This window comes from Plectropomus leopardus, chromosome 9 (assembly GCF_026936395.1).
Source record: "Plectropomus leopardus strain MGB_pleo_1.0 chromosome 9, ASM2693639v1, whole genome shotgun sequence".
NCBI lineage: Eukaryota > Metazoa > Chordata > Actinopteri > Perciformes > Serranidae > Plectropomus > Plectropomus leopardus.
This window is the reverse complement of record NC_142184.1, coordinates 10,815,864-10,835,621: the sequence shown is the minus strand read 5'-3', so window position 1 is coordinate 10,835,621 and position 19,758 is coordinate 10,815,864. Positions and strand designations below refer to the sequence as shown.

Sequence of the window (19,758 nt, the reverse complement as noted above, 5' to 3'; positions counted from 1 at the left end):
ACTGGTGCTGGTGTGATTTTTTACTGATGTATTTCTTCATTAATTCCATTGATTTTTTTGGGCAGAAATCACTGAAATTGATTGACCTAATCTCACCCAGCACCTTGAGATATATTTAAAACACACTCTAGAGACATAATTTAGCTTTTTTTTTTTTAAAGCTGTGGATCCACACGATGATTAGGGTATTGATTAGCACAAAAATATTTGCTTATTCTTTCCTTAAGTAAAGGCTTGATTTTAAGAGACGTGCCTAGAAAAACAATTATGTGGTTGCTTTTTCAAAATGAATGTTAAAATAAATAAATAAATTAATGAGCTGAGACAAGACACAAAAATGAAATGGTTTCAGCGACAGTGACAGCTGATATTTATGTATGCCAACAGGCAAAGATGAGATGAGGAAAAACAACTTTATAGTGGCAGTACACTATTCATCTATTCAGATTTTTAAGCCATTTAAAAACATCCAAACCCTTTGCTTCTTGATTTCTAAAGCTCCAGCATACATCCCTAATGTTCTCACACCAGATGGTCCCCCATGTCTCATGAATTTGTTTACATTTTCTTCTATTATGATTCCCTCAAGCACTTCCAGTTTTCAGTTTCTACAGCAGTGCAAAGGTGGAGTGCTGCCATCGAGGAAAGAAATTATTTGCATGGCTTTACAGCGGCTGCCATTTTATGAAGTCAGTTGATATTTAAAACCAGTGTCCAATGAGATTGGCTGCAAATGTAGAGGCAGGATACAGAAGCCAATCAGGCCTGCTCTCCAAATATTTGTACACATTCACATTACCAGCTGGCAGAGGGGGATCAATTCTCATTTACAGGCTAATTATCGTCTCAGAAGCTTCCTCACTCGGTAAAAACACAATAAATCCTCACAGACTAGCTGTCCATTTTGTCACCACCCCATCACCTTGTTTCTTTAACCTGCAATCATTGAGCTATCAAGATTTGAAGACAAACACACACCTGGATATTGACCTGGCCGTCTTCAAGCTGGCGTGACAACATGCCTCATTTCCTGACACGTTCACCTCATCCTTCTGTGGCTCAAAGTCAGTGTTTGGACCTGTTCAGAGCAGAATTGGAGCACATTGCTATTGATTTCTGAAAAATGTGACATGTTGATATTAAACTTTAGATGACTGTTACATAACAGCAGTAAAAATCTCTGCCCTCCTTCTCCGAGGATAATTCCCTCAATAAATTCTTATTATGAAATGGTGTATCAATAATAATTCGATCTATGCCAGTGTGGGCAGTCTGAATGATTAAAATTCAGAATAATCATTCCACCCGTGGCACCAGCAGACATGTAACTGGGTTGAGCAGCCCTGACAACAGCAGCAATAAGAATAGTAATAAAAAATAATAGTCATTCCTCAAGAGGCCACTGAGCCTCTGATTCTTTGTGAAATCGTAGGAACCAGCATTTTGTATTTCACATTAGAGTAGAGTTTTGTATCCTGAGGTCCTCTGTATTAGTCACCACTGATTCGTCTCATATAATACATTTTGTTACACAGGTAAACCTGCAGTTTGCCCTCTGATGTAACATATCTAGTAGGTCATCTTATCTGATCTTAGTTGCGCTATACATTACAGACAACAGCTAGGCTATCCCTGTAGTATTTAAGCATTCGACACAGGCCTCAAAATTAAAAATGTCGGGGGAGTGTCTGTATACTTGGGCATTGTCTCTGGCAGTAATACTCTGGATTCAGTTTCCCATCCCAAGAAAAATTAAGAATTATTTAAGCGTGCTACCAAGCAACATACTATGTGTTTTTGTTTGATGAGAAATCCTTTAAGCGGCCACAGTAATTATGGAAGGAGTAAAGGAGGAAGTCAAGGTGAGGGGTGGAAATTAGTGGGACAACAAAAAGTTGTTCTTTAACGGTAGACAGCTGTTTGTCTCCTTTTTCCAACTTAGGGACAAAGATTTTTAAATTATGACCACAAAAAGTCCTCCTAACCTAAACAGGGATTTATTACCATCACCATAATGATGGAGCTCCCCAAACCTTTACAAAGAAGACATTTTAACCCAAATCACAATGTTTTTCTAAATCCAACCAAGTTGTTTTTGTGCCTGAACTTAACCAAACCTTAACCACAGCGTGGTCACATAATAAGACAGATATATTTTTACAATAAATTATTCATTTGAAGATAAACTGTTTTAGTATTAAGCATTTGTTTTGCACATTTTGGTTTGCTAGATGAACAAACTAACCCAAAAGCAATTTAAAGGTTCTGTATGTGACATACAGAACACTAATATAGCAACAAATCATCTGTAAAAGATATTGGAATAATGCATCCAGAGCAGCTGTGTGTGTGTGTGTTGTGTCCCAGCTTCTCTTTGGTTTATTGTGGTAAACTGGTCTAGCAGCGCGAGCATATCCGACTGGCTAGCTAATCGCTGCGACTTTGCACTGCACACTGCATGACCGTCACCGCTGATATCTGGGAGGCAGCATCGCTGAAGCATTACACCCACCCTGTTGGACTGTTGCTATGTTTAGCGCTGCTTATGGAGTTTACACCATTAGCTGTTAGCCACCTCCAAATTGAGAACTTTGATTTTTGCGTGGAGACTCTTTAACCACGTGTTTATTAATGACACGATAAAGAGAAGCTCACATAACCATAAAGAAGAAGGTAATTTTCACCCAAACCAAGACACTGTCTTTAATCTTAAATGATGTAAGGGCATCAGATCAGAGAAAGAGGGCCAGGACAAACAACAAGTTGGAGCATTTGTTGCAATAACTACGAATGTTGTAAAATAAATAAATAAATAAATCTTAGTTTAAATGTAGACCTAATCTTTTTAATGCGTTGGACTCAATTATCATTTTGAAGATTAACAGTTTGATAAAAGGCTGTTGGTAAAGAAATTAACCAATAAGTTATTTGACCCTCAGATGAGTTAAAAGAAAGTATATTAGTCCCTGGGCCAGATGTACAGGTGTAAATAATGTAAGCACAAAAATTTGTGACGTTATAGCGACAAGTCCTAAAATTTAGACAACAAAATAAGGTTTGGTTAGGTTTTAGCTCACCAACAACTTGGTTAGGAAAGATTATAGTCATGATTTAAAGAAATCAACGCTGATACATATGTTGATATTTATGCTTTTTAGGCACAAAATGTAGATGATATAGTTTTTTACAGTTGGACAGTGTGTTTCACATATACAGCACAGCGAAAACAACACAGAAAACAACCAGGAGTTTCTCACTCCATCTCTCTGCGTAAAACTTCTGCAGGTTGTACAGATTTGACTCATGGAGTTTCTGGGTCATTGCCAAGGATGCTGCAGTTTCCCATCTCAAGCTGCTTTTAGTGCTTTCATATAGAATGATATCATCTCAGGGTGGAGATCTCTACCCTGCTGGGCTCCTCGATGAAACTCTATAAATTGAGACATGATCCACGGCCTCAGCAGTGTTGTGAGCCTCTGGCAGCTCACAACACTGCTGCTCGCACTAAATGAAATGTCAACAGAGCGGCAGTTTAATCACATTAACAATGTCACATTCCTTATTTTGCCATGCATGACTTTCTAAATCAGGGAGAGGATTTACTACTCTTTATATTACAACCTGCTGTCTTTGGTTTGACCCCAGATTTACTGTCTCATGTGTCTCAATGGCACTGCAAAGTCAACAGTACAGATGGTAAACCCACAAGATCCCACTGACCCCAGCTGGAGCATGACCATTACTTAAAACCAGAGCGGCATCGACACAGGGATGAAAACAGTGAGGGAATGGACTTGTTCCAAAGTCATTCAAAGGTGTTGTGCCATTAGCTTTGAATGATAGTGCAGTTTGTGCATGAAAAATCAATATCTGTGAATGAGCATAACAAATATAACTTTCTATAAATTCTGTCACTGATATATTGGGAGAACAAATGTCGTTGATGCAAATAGTTGAGACTGCATTTTGTCAACAATCTGTTATGTGCCTCGGGAGAAACATGAAATCCTCAATAAATGTCTTTTTCTGAATAAAAGATCAGACATAGTATATATTTTTGGTACATGCAAAAAGAACAAACTTTTCTATAACACATACTTCCTGTAAATATAGTAACAGCTCTTAAAACATTCCTCTCTATAAGTAATCAAGGGGGGAAAAGCTTTAGATAAGTACATTCAATTAAGGAAAGCAGGTAATTATGCCCAATGTGAGTGTGAAACTTTCTGTAAAACAAACAGAAATTAGTTTCAATGGTGCTTAGAGCGCTCCAGATTAAACCCTGCAGAAACTTTGGGTTTAATCAGTGTTTTTTTCCTTAAAGCACAGGATAAAGGTCACGGCAGGATAAAGAGGATAGCACGGTTTACATCAATCATCAATTTTGTCTGAAGCCATGAAGCGATGTAGAAAATTATCTGCAAAATGTTTTTAAAGCAGTCCACACAGCAGCAAATGCATCCAGCCAGTCACAGCATGCGTCTTCCCTGAAACAGATTACCTGTGCAGACAGTGACACTTTTGTGTTAAAGCCATTGCCATCGACTCAGTGAATACATTACCTGCCTGTGTACTGTTCTCACAGTTAATCAACTAGTCAGTGTTAATGGAGGCGTCAGATCCTGACATAGACACTGACAGTGAGTCTGCAGCTGCAGTACAGTGCTTTTCTCCTCCATTTTATCTCACTTTTGCTAAATGTTTTAACAGCACAAAAGACACCTCTGGTCAGCCAAAATGGTGGTGATTTTGTGTTTATGGAAAAAATGATGGGAAATTAGTTCTTAAAGCAGCCCTGAATGTGTTGGGTAGAGCTCAGCCAAGTTAACAGCAATGTTTTTAATTGGTAAACAACAAGACATGGCAGATTGTTTTGGCAAATGCTTCTCACATTAATCACATGTGCTTCATGCATGAATGCGTTTCCCAGTAATTTAATATTGCATTATAAACAATATGGATTGCATGTGACATGGAGGCCCATTAAACAGTTCCCCTTTGTTCTCCACGCATGACAGAAACAATAGGAGGCATCTGGACTTCCTTTTGTTGTGCTCTCTGCATTGAAAAATAACACATTATGCTCATTATCAGGTTAGAACATGTTTACATGTTTTAATGGTCAGCGACACACATGTTCTCGCAGGAGTATGATCCAAATCAGGGTATCAGCAACCAAAATTTCATGCTTCTCTGACTTTAACATACTGATATGTAGTAATTGAAGCCATAGAATGACTGTAACATAGAATCGCAGCTCTTTCTAACATGAAAAATCACCTAGAAACCTTTCGAAAAACAAGTGAACATGTTCTGGTGGGAATGTGATGGGAAAATGCAGGAATAATGAAAAACATTGCAACAAAGGTTCCATGTTTTCCAGACATTAGCATGAAGCTACATGTACATTAGCAGTATGCTTGCAGCTGAAGAGTGACTGCATTGGAGAAAAGCGCCATTTTCTACCACGAAAGAATCACTAATAAAAGTTTCAAGCACAATCAGACATGTACCAGCAGGATTATGATCCAAAATTGGGGAGAAACTGACAACATCAGCAACCAAGTTTACATGTTTCCCTGACTTTAGCATGTAGCTACATGTAGTAGTTGCAGCTGGAGAGTGACTATAATGGAGAATAACTGCACATTATACTGTGAAAAATCACCAATATAAGATTAATTTACAAAATCCACAATCAAGTTAACATGTTTACCTTAGGTTTGCACAAGGCTACATGTACATTAGCGGTGTACTTTGAGCTGGGGTATAACCACAACAGAGAAACGTAGAAACCAACTTGGCCACTTAAAAAAATTACATTCTTTACTTTAACACACAACATACTAAAAAGCCTAGGCTAATAGGCCAATATAAGGTGAAAACTATTAAAAACGGTCCACAGTGAGCTCTGTGGATTATCCTGAATGGTCTGGTCAGAATAAATTTATTTCTAATATTACTATTATATGACATACTGTATGTTACTGTCACTAAGCAGGATGTGTTGTATATGGCTCAATACGGGCCCACTGTGGACAAATTATACACAGCCGTGTGTTTTAGCCTAACAGCGAGAATCAGAGATTAAGTGCATGTGTCCATCACCTGCAGCTTTAATGGATATCAGAGTAGCACGAGGCCTTCAACAGCCATGCATTTTTAAATGCTGTGTCATGTCATCAAATACAACCTCAGTGTATCTGGCAGATTTCAGAAGTCAGCTAAAAGCATTACTACCAGGAGTAAACCATGAACTGCGACGGGTTTGTTAAAATAATTAATCAGTTGTAACTTTAAAGCAGTGCAACAACAGTCTGTAGAGTTTCATGATTTTCAGCAAATTTACTTATTGATGTAAATATTTTATGTTGCCGTCAGTCTTTGTAAAAGCCACATCGAGAGTATTGCACCTATGTTTCTTCCTATTTCCATTTGCAGGTCCTAAACATCAAAGATCTGCCTCAGGTGAAAAGCCTGGTTTGCTTACACATGGAGAAGTCGGCTGTCTGTTGGCATCAATGTCAAAGCGCACACAGGAATGACTCGATTGAAACACTCAGGCAATCAGCCCGCGCTGCTTACAGACTTTAGCTAGGCACAGCTTGATTTTGAGCAGGAGAGACTGCAGGCACACTCACTCAACCCACTCTGTTGTCTCATAACTGCTGCATACTGTGCTATCAATGCTTTTCACCGCCCCATTTCTCTTTTCTGCAAGTTAAGCTGAAAAAAGAGTAATGAAATATTTAAAATCCAAGTATTGGGGTTTGCAGAGGAGTGCCTTTCTTCCTCTCCGAGTCCCAGAGGCATTGCACATGTAGGTGTAGTTTGACGTTGATTTAGTCAAGATAATGAAACACAACTTAAAGGAGAGCATAAAGGGATGGGCAAAAAAAAGAGGGGTAAAGGGACAGTTCACCCCAAAATCAAAATACATATTTTTCCTCTTACCTGTAGTGCTATTTAACAATCTAGAATGTTTTGGTGTGAGTTGCCGAGTGTTCGAGATATCGACTGTCTGCCCTCTCTCCAAAACAATGGCACTTGATGGCGCTTGGCTTGTGGTGCTCAAAACGCCAAAAAATATACCTTTGAAAACTTCAACAGCCGTGTCTCTTTCAAGAAGTCATGACTGGTTATTTGAGATAATCCAGAGACCTTGTTGTGAGCAGTTTCATGTACAAACTATTTTCTTCTCTACCAACTGTATCACCGCCATATAACAGGGATGGTAAATGATTGTTATTGCCATTGTTACTGTTTATAAAGTGCTGCCGATGCTCATGTTATATGTCACACAAGAGGCTGTTGGTGTGACATGTCATGACTCTCGTTTCAGGGATGGTGACATCGCACAATCACACACTGGAGCGACATGATGCCGCCATCATTTGTTTCTGTGTTTTAAAAATGCAAAGGCGGCGTAAAGAACAGACTTTGTAATGATCCTATAGTGTGATCTCTATGTAAAAATGGCCATTAATGGCTATTAATCCTCCTTGTATGAGTGCTAACATTAGCTTGCTCAGTGGTACGAGGTGCCAGCAGTAGATGCACGCTTCCTCCTGCCCTGTTATACAGTTAGTGGTGTTGTTAGGTAGAAAGAAAGTAGTTCCTATGTAAAACTGCTCAGAGCAAGGTCTGTGGATTACCATGAGTAACTGGGTCATGATATCTGGAAAAACACATTGCTGTTGAGTTTTTCAGATGTATTTTCTGGCTCTTTGTGCACCACAAGCCAAGTGCTATCTACTTCTATTATACTGGAGAGAAGAGACATCTCATCTCACAACAAAACAATCTAGAAAACTTGTAAATAGCACTACAGGTAAGAGGAAAAAATCTGTATTTTAATTGTGGGGTAAACTGTCCCTTTAAGATTTAGATGGCGCCTATTAGCTGAGGTAACATGAAAAGACCATCTCCTGCTTGTTTACATCAATGTTTCAACTGTTGTGACATTGCTGCCAAAGGATGCTATTGAACTGGTCTCTGTGGGATGGGTTGTAATTTGATTAAACAATCTATGCAAATTAGATGTAATTTGCATTACCTTTTGTGCACTTCAGCACAGTTAGTTGTCTGCAATTAAAATGCTTTTGAACAGGGGCAATAAGGCCGCTTCAGACACACCACATTCCAAATACTGTGTCAAACCTCAAAGCATCTGAACAGCGGTTTTAACACTTTGTGATCTTTTCCGTTTTTGGTGAGAAGACAGTGAGAGTATCCTGATTTTTAAACTATGTTGCCTTGCTCTAGTAAAAAGTTCTTATTTGACCTCAAAGGGATGATCCAGAAACTAGTTTAAATTTAAAGAATCCTTTACTTTAATGTAACACTTCTTTTTTATGGTCTGTCATAGAAAAGAAAGAAATAACCCCATTAAATCTTTTTTATTTAGGAATGGGGTCTTAATAGCTTTGTAATAGATAATTAAGTGGTACTAATCAGTTGCCTTCAAGTACTTAAGGGATATTCAGAAGGGACTCAAATCCCATAATATTAAAAGGACAGATGACACCTACCCTAGATTCATTTCAAAGTTACAGAATTACAACACATGGTCTACATAAGTTGAGAAAGTTGCAAACGGGACATATGATTTTGATATTATTGCAATGGTTTTCTTCTATATCCATTTTAAAGCTTAAAACTTAAGCTTATATTTTTTCCCAACTTCCTTTTTCATTTGATTTTGGTTATTCAATACACATCCGATGGGGTATAGCCAAAGCACACAGATCAATAGTGCAGTCAGAGGCTTTAAAAGCTGGCAGGATGAATGGACGGCAGAGTGCTTTGAATTATTCAATGGCGCTGTGGATTTGTCTCTTTCGCGCTGACCGTACTGTTTACGCAGCTACACCTCAAGAAGCTACGACCAAGATGTTAAATATCACAGCAGATATCATTCACTCATAACTTTCATCTGTTTAAGGTCGAAACCTGGAAGAGAAATAACACGCCACTTATACATAAAGAAATATGTTTCCTTATGGGAGACCATGGAGATCAAACACATTTCATTCTGGTTAAAACACGTAGGATGATATCGCTAGCTGTCCTATCTAAAAAAAATTAGACTGCTGCCTCTTGTGCAAAACATGGCTGTGGCCACACTGCATTCAGGTCTATTACAGCATTCAGTGGATGCTATTTGCCCCCTGGTAAAAGCAATACAAAAAACACACCATCAAACAACAACATGGACCTTGAGCTCAGTGGATGCTGCCTCAAAAGACGTTTGAACTGGAATTCAGAGTAACATCAGACTCTTAACTGTGAAACTTTTTGGTGTAATGGATACCCACCCAGCAACCAAAAAGCCACTGGAATATATAGGATAGTTCACACATCTACCTTGTGTTACAGCCACCTCAACAACTAGACCGCTGGTATCAATAGTATGAAGAAGATGAAATAGAAAGGCCGACTCTGAGGATATGAGGCACAGTTTCCTGGTTTGGTTTAAAGGGTGCATGAACCATTACACACAGACATGGTATGTTTCTGTCATCTTAAACATCTTTTCAGCAGATAGTTTTGTCATTGAGCTAAAGGAGCTTGCAAACACAACAACCCAATTGCCAGAAAAAAATGTTGGCATTTCACTTTTCTGCAAACCACAGATATGTTATATTTGCACCTTAATTTGCAGAGGATATGTTGAAACTTTAAATTTCAACAATCCTGTGTTTAATGTGTGGTTAGACCTGGTTATGGTAAGGAAAAGTATGTTTTGAATTTAAATGTATCATTTGCGGGCACAATGCTGTCTATGTAAAAAACAAAATAAAAAACACTCTTTTTGTGCCTAAAAATCTGCTGGAGAAAAATGTTAGGATGCTAAAAAAAACACCCACGTTTGGGACCCGCAAGTCAAACATTTATTATTTTAGCTATGGAAAATTAGTGCTACGGGCAAAACAAACAAACAAAAAAAAAATGCATTCTGGGATATATATGTAATAATGAACTGAAGTAGAAGTGAACAGACAGGTTCAGAAAAGAAATTAGTTGTCTACCACTAAGCTGCAAGTAAATGTTAATTAATGACATCTAATGGCCACCTGATTAGGCTGCAGTGACTACTCTTATAAATACTAAATTTAATTCAATCAAAGCGAAAAACAATGGTAGGTAACAACAGCCTCTCAAAACTGTTGACCATCAACCCAAAATGACACGCAAATGTTTACAGTAAATCAGAGCTAACAGATCAACTGACTTTGCAAAACAAACACTACAAAAGTGCACTAAGGGTATGTGGAAAAGTATTTATTCCTATAGCCATAGTTATGGAAGTGCACTTTACTGACTCTTAAAAGTAAAGACACTTGGAAAAACAGATACCTGAATAATTGTCATTATTCCAGTTCGGCCCTGACTAATACAAACCATATGTCAATTTAGTTGCTTACTAGCTGCTAGTTATACTGGCCATGGTCCTGTAGTGTGTTACATTTGCTTATATAATACTGTATATGTGTCTTAATTGTAATAAAAATTGAATTATAGCAGTGTATACCTTATATTTATGGCAGGTTTCCTTCCCTGATTCTATTTTATAAATGAAAATAAACCATTCTCAGTCTTTCTCCATTCCAAATTCCAAATTGTAAACATTCACAATGTGAGTGACAAAAAGACAAAGTCACACATTTCCTTTCATTTCTTATTCAGTTGAACAATCTCTGCGACACTTGGAAACTTGAACAGTTCATGAGTGGAGGAAAGTTTCTGAAGATTTTATCCTTATGAGCTGCAAATAGCCAATAACATTTCTGAGCCCATTTTGTTCCCAAAGCCGGTAATGTCAAGAGCAGCCATACGTCTTTTTCCACTTCTAAGAAATGGCAAAAAGTAAAGTACCCTGTAATCAAAAAGGGTAAAAATGGTTTTAAGTGTTTGGGCTGAAGATGGAATCCTAAAGAAACTGAACAGAATTAAAATAAATGGGAGGGTTTTTGAATATGAGTTGAAAAAGTATGCATAGGAGCTGAAAGGAATTCCAAAAAAGTTCTAATGAGAGTAAATGAGGGTGGTCATCAGCTATAATATGGACTAAATGTTGGATGTGACCACTGTGTTACTCATGGCTGAAACAGTTTGTGCTCTGCTGGAACGTGTGCACCACAAATCTATATTCACTTTTATATTCAACAGATCATCAATCTATTAATTCCTTAGAAAATGTGTCTAATTACAGCATAACCCTTTTATACTCAAGCAAATTGGTTTGATTCCTTTCTAAACCATGGGAGGGTAGCAAGAAACTTTACAAGAAATGGGCCAAAAATGAGCTAAAAATGAGTTTAAAAACAAACAACAACCAACCTGAAAATAAGCAAAAAAAAAAAAAAAAAAAGAAAAAAAAAAGAAAAACAGAGAATAAACTATAAAACAAAACCAAAAAGTATATTTATAGTTCTCTTAATTATAAATTTAAAGTGAGATTACAGAAAAAAGATGGGGTTATATACAAGTAAAGAAAAATTATGTTGATCAAGGTGTAAAAGGGTTAACCTTCGAAACACCTGATATTAGGAAAAAGATCATCTTCACCATTATGTTTTCAGCCTGTGTGCTGTTTTTGTCTAGTTATCCATATTGGATGGTTTTCTCCTCAGTGCAAAATAGAAATTTGAACATTACATTTTTACAGAAAGCTGGGAAAGACTGTGAAGAGCATCATAATGGAAACATTTCAGCCCCGATCTGCTGTTGCATCTGTATAATTACTGTAACAATAAACTGAATATGTTTGATTAAAACCATTTGAGATATTATGGAAAACAAGTGGACAAAACAAAGATGCACTCAAGTCAACACCTGTTCCCATTTATTCCAAAAGACTGAAACACAGCGACTTGTCAGCCGGAGCTCGAGGAAACGAGATCTAATTAGCTCTCACTCCTTAGCCGGGAACCCCGACCTCATTTTCCCAAATCCAAACCACAACTATACCTCATTTCCTGACACTTCACAGCAGAACAGTTATTATCAACTTCCACTTTTATTAGCTATCTGTAATGGCTCTTGACCAATTATAAAGTGTTCGGATAATTGGTTGCCTTGGAGAATGGGGAGATTCTCAATTGTTTGTCGCTTGAGGCTATCTTTGAGGAATTATTTGTCAGAACAGAGACGAGTGCAATAAAACAGTGCAAAGGAGGGGGAACAAGAGGAGTGAGTTTGAAGAGATGGAGAGTCCCCAGTGGTGCAGGGAAGAAAGGGCGCCACACTCACTGGAGCCAAGTCCTAAAATTCTCCCGAAGTGCTGTAGCAGCCCGTGAAATGGCTTCTTGGGGTCGTGTAACCCCAAATTGTTTCAAGGGGTTGTATATAATGGCATGTATTCTACTACCTCCTACTAAAGAGCCGAGCGATAATGGCAGGGAAAACATACAGTAAATGTGGGCAGAGTCTTCAGGCTTTGTTTCTGTTTGTGTTTATCAGGCATCCACAGATCCCTTCCAGTGTAGGCGTCTAGGGTAATGGATTAGAGTGCTGGTGCCAGTGATATCATGGTTGAGAAAGAACTGCATATTTTCGACTTTCTTTGTCTCTATGTGAGGCCTGTGTATTTCACTGGTGAGTTTGACTGTTACTGATATGCCCCCTGGCGCGGTGGTCCAGTGTGAGTATAATTTAGTGCAACAACATTGGCAAACCCGAGGGTGTGGAAGAATGGCAGAGTAACAGGCCGGCCAGGAAGGATTTAACGTTAGCCTTACTTTGTGGCTGCAGAATTATGGATTGTTTTGCACACCAGATGCACCAACATTTAATAAAAAATACTACTGGCAGGTATTATATACACTGCATGCCAATATTTCAGTGATAACCTTAGTTAAAGAAGCAGTGTGTAAGATTTAGGGGGATTTAGTGGCATTAAGTAATGATGAGTACAGATTACCACCAGCTGAATCTTTTCCTAATGAGAATTACTTCTATGTTCATTGCTCAAGAGGTTTTTACCGTTGAATCAACCCATTTTCAGCCCATCTTATTGAATATAACTTGGTAAGTCCAGTTCACACCTACATAATGCAACTAAATATCCTCTTGTGTTTGTTGTTGACATTCTGGGATGGTACGTCAATGTATTGAGACTTTTCAAAACACACTTTAGTTTTCACAGGAAATGTAGTGTCTACTAGTGAGATGCATGTTATCTTTTTCAAGATAAACTTAAGTTGGTAAAACACCTGGGGTGCCCAGTAGCTCACCTGGTAGAGAAGGCGCCCCATGTCCAGAGGCTGTGTCCTCGCTGCTGCAGCCACAGGTTTGACTCCAACCTGCAGCCCTTTGCTAAATGCCTTGTTTTCGCGTTTATTTTCTTGTGCAACAACAGTACGTGAATAGGTTTAAAAGCAAACACAGCAGTTTGCTGGACCCGTCCACCTCCCTCCAACCTGCCCTAAGAGGGCTTTCCAGCTCCATATTATTCTGTTACCGGCAGCATTTCCAACTGGCGCCACATATCATACCACTGTGACAGGTGCCGTCCGGCTGACTGCCGGCACATCACACTGTCACAAAAGGTGGCTTTTGGCATTGGTGTCTAACGCCAAAATCTCCAACCAAGTGGCAGTTCTGATGAGTTCCAACTGAGAACCGAATGGAATCATCTCCAAAGGTATCCTTCTCTCCAAAACAAACAAACAAACCCAGTTTCATGTTACAAATCACTTTTTCACAGTTTGGCTCTTCAGAGAAGAGCCACTAGCACAGCACCGGCTGATGCGTGCTCACCTATTTTCTTTGGTGACTAAAGATCAGAAATTCAAGAGGTTTTTCCTAGGAACCAAATTATCCCCAGAGGTCTCTTCATCTCCAAAACAAACAGACCAGGTGATTTAAACTAGTGAAAACACTAAATAGTCTGCTAACTAAATTGTCTGATGTAAAAACATGAATGGCCCTACCTAGAGCCAGTGGCAGCACTTGCCATAGGTGATATAGCCAGTGGCCTAGGGCACCACTGCAAAGACGGCATCAAAATTACACCCAGAAAAATAATCATCTGAACAAGGCGCAATGCTATCTTTGATGGGTAACGTTAAAGTGGAATCAGTTGGATGTTAGAGGGGTGTATGTGGAGAGAAAGAAAATTTAAAAAACAAATACATATTAAATCGTGTGGAGGAGTGCTAATTAACGTTTGCACTAAACAGGTAGTGGCTGCAATTAAAAGCTCACAGTGGTTGCATCGGGTTACACTGTGATGCATTCAGGCTCTATTCAGTAAAAATTGGTATTGGGGGAAGGTAAATTATATTGCGCTAGAGGCTTGCGTAGGGCACAAAATGTGCCTGAACTCCCACTGCCTTCAGCCACTGTTTGGTTTGTCCATTATGGGCTACTGTAGAAACATGATAGTGCAACGTGGCAAATTCCATAAACAGGGATCAATTCACTATGTAGATATAAAAAGCTCATTCTCAGCTAACAAAAACACATTCTTTATTTTCAGGTGATTAACACTACAGAAGACATTATATTCCATTCTGCTGATATTTTCGCCTAAATCCTACACACCTGGCATTTAAAACTGTTTAAAGAAAATAAACAGCAGATGTTTTGGTGCTTGAAATTGTGTTCCTGTTTATTGTAATCGTTGGAGAGTGTCATCCACAAGAACAACTGCCGACCTGTGAGTACAAGTGAAACAAATAAGCAAGTTTCTACACCTCATCTCTGAGTCATTTCTGTTTCCTCACCTCACTTGCACCCATTCCTCAGCTGTTTACAGACATATCCTCGATCCTATTCCAAGTGTAACACATCATTTTCAGAAACATGTCAGTAGAATTTCTCAGCAAAAATACAGAAATGTGTAAAATTTCCACTACAGTACAGTACACCCCCCTGGATCCCTGCCGCTTCCCTGAGTGCATGTTCTGTCACAAGCGTTCATTGATAACTGACATCATCTGTCAGTCATCAATTTTAAAATGGGACCTTATGGAAGGAACAGATGCAAAGATGAAACGATGATGAAACAATAATGAGATGCTTACTGACATCTTATTCTTATTGATGCTTCCTGAAATCCTGAGATGCATAAATTGCTTTTGTGTCTCCAGTGGAAAAGTTGCACGGCTTCATCAAATATGTGATGTTGTCAGCTTGCATTCTGCGACTTTGTTGAAGAAAATCTCACATCTCATCAATATTATCTTCATGTCAGTATTACTTGAATTTTTGGCTCAGAGCCCGTAGCTTGCACACATCTGTGCATACTATTAATGAGTTGAAAAAGACGCTGTACCCCTGAAAAAGAATCTATTTAAAAGATGAAGGTGTTTTGGAAAAAAAGCTGTGGGGTAGCATTTATTATCCGTCTGTATAATTGCTTAGAAAGTAGGGAGGAAATCAGCAGGGAGCTTCTGATATGATAGTGTAAGTGTTCACGTGTCCTGCTTGTCGCCCCATTGGCCCAATCGTAGCCCACATATGTGGACACAAAAAGGAGCCCACATTGAGCTTGTGGATGATTACTCATGTGACTCCTGTCTATTGGCAGCATTAGTGACCCACATACATTTGGAGCTGCTGGACACATTTTTGTGAGCCAAATTTGGGAGGCCTCAATGGAGGCCAAACGCCAGACCAACACAAATTCACATTAAGCCTACAAGGATGTTCAAAAAGATAAGTACTTTGTCTTTATGTGTTCATGCAATTATTTTAATAAATTAGTACAGACCTTGCATTTATGTCTCCAGAGTTCTTGTTAGGAGGAAAAAGCAACAGGTTTCCCCCATTCATATTTTAATAGATTTTATTTTTCATAGTTTTGTGCCGTGTGTGTGCATATCGGTTGTATATCAACTCGGGATGGTTATGAGTAATTGAGTACTGGGCAGCTAGCATGCAGAGGGGTTTTTAAACCTTCTTCAATATAAACAGCTGCCTGTTTAAACAATACTGATGAGAGCTGTGAAAGAATCCAAACAAAGCGCTGAAAGATAACAAAAGCTCTGCTGAACTGAAGGGAAACTGAAGAGCAGGGTGATAATTCTCTGACGGCAATATAAAAATATTGATTATAGCAGCTTTAAATTGGCTAAGACAGGGTTTACAAAGACCTTTAGTCATTCTGTATCAAGCTTTGCTTTGTCTTTAAAATTGTGCGCCAAAGCTTGGATTCAAAGTGGGCAGGTGCGGCTCAAATCTAATGCAGCGTATAATCATCCTCCATGTGTGTTTTTTTTCTTCTCTGGTAATTTGACCACCGTGCGAATTCTTACAAAGGATGGTTGTTTCAAATCTTGAGTTATAAGAAAAGACAAAGCAAGATGCAATAGACTTGTTAAAATGCTGTTTGGAAAATATTGACACTGCCAATACAAGAACAGTTACATGTTATACTGGAAAATATAAATGATTGAATTTTTCTCCTGCCTGTTCTGGCTTGACCACATGAAGAGAGAAAAGTAGACCATCAATATGTTGGTGCTTAGAGGCAGACTTGAGCAGACGGATCAAAATGAGACAGTCCACAGTGGGTAAAAGGATTCAGACCTTGGAATGATAAATAAAGTAGAGAGACCTTGCTAAGCCTAACAGAATGAGAATGCGGCTATCCCTGGACCCCCCAGACCATGCACATGAGCTGGAGTTAAGCAAATGGAAAGCTACCATTAATGCTGAACTAATTAACATGACACGACAGCCGCTCACTGCTCGGTAGTTGACTGGGATCATTATTGAATGAAGTGAGGTAGGAAATCACTACCGGCATTAACTGAGACTTAGAGCAGCTGCTGTGCTACCGGATGCTCAAAAGAGCTGAACATTGAAGTTAAACATCAACTGATCGAACATTCACCAATCATCCAATTCAAATAAATCAATGAGGCGGTCTTTAAACCTCGAAACAGAGGACTATAACTCTCCTAATGCCTACACCACTACTGCCGTTTCTGTTTTTTCTCCTACGTTGCCACTGTAACTAATTAAGCTGCTGCCAGTGTCTGTCGCGACACCCGCTAAGAAGCCGAGAGTCCAAACTCGGATTAGTCTAAGCCAATGGCCTTTCATTATACCGAGGCCTCACTCAGTCATAAAGTCCTGCTTCAGGCCTTGGAAACCGCTCATTATCCTGCTCCTTTCACCGCCAGCCACACATGCACTGGGTCTTAAAAACACTGGAGCTCCGAGAAGAGAACATTTCCCTTGAACTCATTAGACACCCGAGCCTTACTTCCAAAGGAATTTTGGACACAAAGATGTCTATTTACAAGAGAAGACTGTTGGGACATGCAGTCCTCCTACCCTTATTTAACCTATGCCAACTACATGAGAAGGTTTTGGTCTGACTTACTGACATCTAATAACAAAATCAGAAACAGGAATCGCCTACTGATCATTGGAGATAATTGGGATATGTTACAATTGCTCTTACACATAAGCATGGAGAAATTTAAATATCAAGAAAATAAAAAGGATGTAAAAATTAAGGCTGTCCCTTGAATGTCAGAGACTCAAATCATCAGACCCCTCAGTCCACTGGGATTGCTTTAGGTCGAGCAGTCTTTTTTTTTCTGTGCACTTTACTTCTGGAGAAATTTTGGTCCCCAGATTTTGCTGCATAGTGAGTGCTCATGACTTTCATGCTACTCATAGCCGCTGCAGATATGCAGGCAGCGGCACAGTTGGAGAAGAAGTGGTGAACTTAAAGCACAGAACAAGTTAATATGATACAGTCTCTGCTCTGGCTTTTGTTGATATGTAGAGCTGGCAAAAAGTGTTGCACATTTGTAATGCGTCGTGGGCACCGATAGCTTGTTTTCTTTATGACGTGGATGTCACTGTCACACTGAACGTACTGCAGAGCCTGCTTAGACTTTAAAACTTTGTATACAAAACGAATCATCAGATATTTGTATTGAACAGCCAAATCCGATTCGACAGAATTCTGAGTCGGGTACAGCCGTATCAAAAATACATAAAAATATGTGCATTATGCATGTGTAATATGCTAGAATATGTACATAAAAAGGAAAATAAGAAATAAAAAAAACAAAATAGAAATATTAGCTGAAAAGAATATTGCATAGTTGCAATATTCTTTTCATGCTCAACTTAACAAGCACAGTATGACGTCAATCTGTAGCCAGATTAGAAAAAACTGTTGGAAATAGAGTATTCATAACAACAGGGGTTACTTTTACATATGTTTATCTGATTTTTTAATAACATGTGCCATATTTAATATGAACATCCTTTATTGTAACATTATATTTTAGACACAAAATATGGAAAAGCATAATAGGGCCCCTTTAATAGGAGAACAAGATTGTATCAAGACATCTTAAAACAGCTGAGGAGTGTTCATCTCGGAGAAACACCACTATTACGTTACTTGCTAATTGTCTAAAACAACAAAATTACTCAACTTCAGTATCAGCTGATTGTGAGTAAGACACTATGCTTGCACATATACAGTCGAACAGATTGTCTGAAACTATTGGCATTCAATGCAGCACCTCCGCTGTAAACTTGCAGCTTATATTTAAGCCCAGAAGGTGTCCAGAACTTTTCGCCTGTATAAAAATACTGATGCAATCTTAATCATTTGAGGGTATCCAGTAGCTGAGCTCACACCTCAACTGCAAAGTTATGTAAGCATCCATGGAGAATTACAACATGCTTCCCATATATGAATAGGATGAAGACTGCGGTGTTGCATCTTTTGTTTGAGGCAAAACCAGGAGACAGACTTTTGTTTGTTTGTGCTCACCACAAAATCTCACACCGCTGCTTGGATTCCTCGGGGAGGGATGTTGAAGAGCTGAGCCCTTTCTGCCAAATTCAACCGTTTCTGAGTGAAATGGAGCATTGCATTTGTTCAGGCAGAACACTGCAATCATGCACTCCATCAGGCGATCTCTATTAGCTCTTACAGTCACCAATCACATCCAAAAATCTCAATGGGGTGGTCTTCATAATCTGACAGCAAAGACTCCCTTTTGGGAACTTTCAAGCCAAAACAACATCACCACTGACTACGATTTTAAAGAGAGGTGCTGAGTAGTCCTCATCAACGAGCAGGTGTCACTGATCCATAACTGTTTGCACAGATATTTTGCTGCTGAAAACACACTTAACATCTGTACTGCTCATTATGGACACATGAAGTGGGTACTTCTCATTCATTCTTTGTGTAAAGGCTTTAGATAATCCAATCAGCTTTAATCTGTCAGTCATTGCCACTTCACAGCCGCAGATATGGAGGTACTTGACTTTGTTGTGAATTGCTTTGCTTTGGACACTGAAAAAATGAAATACCCTGATTACACAAAGGTAAGCATCGGGGCGTAATTAGCCATTTGCTCATAATTAGCATTGACATCCTTGTCACCAACAATACAGCATCTAGTGGTTCCAACAGCAGATTGTTTGTGTGTGTGTGTGTGTGAATGGGAGGCTTAGTTTAACACTCATACAAGACGAACGACATCATTCAGGCACAGTAGTCGATTATTAATAGGATGTAATGTCTTGGCATGGTCTTAAGCCTTGTTCTAATTATGGATTTAATAAACTTGCAGTCTGTTTGGGAGCAGAAACTAAAATTACCGTTGTCTCATGAATAATAGATCCTGTTTTAAATACAGTATGCTCCTCAATTCATCAGCGGACATCCAGTACACTTAAGGACATTCTGCTTTCACAAATGTGTTTTTTGGATTTTAGTACAACGTGTGAGTGATATGCTGAGAGGATATTTTTTAGTTT

At 38.9% G+C, this 19,758-nt stretch overlaps 1 protein-coding gene and 1 long non-coding RNA gene across 3 annotated transcripts in view; one reads left to right on the top strand and one right to left on the bottom strand.

The window, feature by feature from the left end:
- The window catches only part of LOC148188687 (uncharacterized), a 252,520-nt gene that overhangs the window by 23,253 nt on the left and 209,509 nt on the right, over window positions 1–19,758 (bottom strand). Inside the window, exon 5 of the long non-coding RNA XR_015777443.1 lies at window positions 979–1,078. This is a non-coding gene — a long non-coding RNA (uncharacterized LOC148188687). The remainder of the gene's footprint in view (window positions 1–978; window positions 1,079–19,758) is intronic.
- LOC121946929 (metabotropic glutamate receptor 4-like) overlaps window positions 1–19,758 on the top strand; it is a 236,733-nt gene that overhangs the window by 82,276 nt on the left and 134,699 nt on the right. The window lies entirely within an intron of this gene.